Raw genomic sequence first — 2,332 nt, forward strand, 5'->3', positions numbered from 1 at the left:
CGTCAATGATGTGAAAACATGGCCAACGACTTTTCTGACAGTGAAGTTTGAACTACTGTAACGGCATTTGCCGTCAGCAATATCATCGTCGGTAATAACTGTTACTGATGGCACCCTGTCAATGATGTTACTTCCCTGACGGGACTTTTACTGACAGTGTATCCTTGACGGGCTGCCATCAAGGAAACACATCCCTGACAGTATGTGTGGGGCATCCTTGACGGGAAAGCCTGTCAAGGGTGTGCAAATTTAGCTGAGATGAGATTCACTTTTTGGAGTAGATAAGATTTTGCACCGAGATTCACGTCAGCCTCATCTCATCTAACAGCATTATATGTGATTTCTCAGGCTCATCGCCAAGATTTTCGCTATCACTATCTATCACTAATCGCATTGTGTCCCCTTGTTAACCTCATTGATTTTAACTAATTATCGCCACGTATTACTAGGTGTAGAATTGCCGTCGCTTAGAAAAATTTTCTTACTCCGCAAGCTTTCCCTTCAACCTCTATAAGAGGATCCATTAAGAAAGAAGATTGAGATTTACATTAACCTCAAGTGCCAGCTACCTTGAGGGGACTTTTACCGCTAGTTAACAGTTGCGTTCATCTTCCTCTACGAAGGCGGCAACTATTGCTCTAGGACAGTGGTACACGACTGCCCCCTTATAGTCCAGAGATTATATTTCTTATTTTATTTTTTTATTTTTTCTTTTTTTATTAGGGTTTATAATTTTGACGAAGATATCCAACAATGACTACCCTGGATGCTTTTGATGTAGTTTCCTGCCGATTCAATGGGGAAGGTCCGTAGATTCCTGAAGGGGTTCAGATGGCAGATGTTTGAGGATGTCCTCAGGTCTCTCAAAGGGGAAGGCGACATTTCTCAAACTCATTCGATCCGTCTCCTTGAGTCTAATTCTGTGGCATGCGATTATGTTGATAGCAAGCTGAATAAGGGCTCCGATTCCTCCTTTATCCCTTCTTCCTGTATCTACTCCGCAAGTTGGGAATTTCTACAACTCTTCTGGGAGCTTGCCGGAAAATTATGTCATAGTTCCCTCATCCAACGTCTTCTGCAACTTGTTCGTTATGAAATCAGGAGCGAAATAGAATGGTTCTGTTGTGTGGGTCTTGAATTTATGTCAATGTGATGATGACCATTCATCATAGTTTCCATTATCTCCATGCCCATGGCACCATCATGATAAAACGTTTGCCCCCACTAAAGTTGAGCATCTGATAGGGTGAAAATAGACAATCAACTAATTTTGACTTCATTAGAAAATGTCATGGAAAACGCATCATGGTCATAGGCTTCCTCTTCTAGGATGCGTAGGTTTATAGAAAACTCAATTCTTCTCACCTGATTTCACACTGTGATCTCTAAGTCCTAACTGAAGTACAATTCCAAGCAATCCCTGTTTTATGAGTTGATCCCCAAATCCAAGCTTGATTTCTGTCCAACTTATTTTCAACAAAACAAGTACAGATATATGGGATTTTCTCCCCCTATGACTCTAAACTTCATAAAAAAAAAAGAACACTGTCAACATTTGTTGCAACCAACAACTAAGATAAACCAATATAATAGTTCAGCACTCGGTTTGAATGTTTCTTTTTTTTTTTTTTAATGTATTTCATAACATTGTGTTTGAAGTTATGCATATGGTTAAAGCATACGCTAGCGCTCTACACAACTGGATTCTATAAAGTTTAACTTTTGAGAAAGGTTCTATATATTCTAAGATAGTTGCAACCAAATATGTACTTCCTACCAAAACAAGGAATCAAACAGCTGAAATGGGATTTAGGTATAGCTAATTTCCATTGTTCCATATAGCTTATGTAACGAAACACACCTAATATAGTGGAAGAAAAGGCAACTATATTAGGGAAAAGTATCAAGTCCACATGAGCCTATGGCATTAAATGTGCATCTAAATGATATCAATCGTTGGATCATTAGATTTCAAGATTCGTGCCCGGATCAAACAATTGACATCTTTTGAGTGCACATTTTATGCAATCTCATCTCTACCAGATACTTTCTCCTACATTAGGCTAGCAATAGCACTTACCTGTCTTCCATCAAAACTTCAAGATCCTAGAAAACCCCCATCAAGGCTCATTGTCTAGAAAGGAAAAAAAAAAATAAAGAGAGAGAGAGAGAGAGAAAACTATCCAATAAATCATGTTCATGGGATGGTAATTAATACACGAAGGACTATCTACCTTTGGATTCATGTAAAAATGAAAAAAATTTGAGAACTGTACGTTAATCTAATATTTTTTTCCTTGTTACATTAACAATTGAGTAAATATGTATTTTT

The sequence above is a fragment of the Asparagus officinalis genome, chromosome 7, assembly GCF_001876935.1.
Source record: "Asparagus officinalis chromosome 7, Aspof.V1, whole genome shotgun sequence".
NCBI classification, from domain to species: domain Eukaryota; kingdom Viridiplantae; phylum Streptophyta; class Magnoliopsida; order Asparagales; family Asparagaceae; genus Asparagus; species Asparagus officinalis.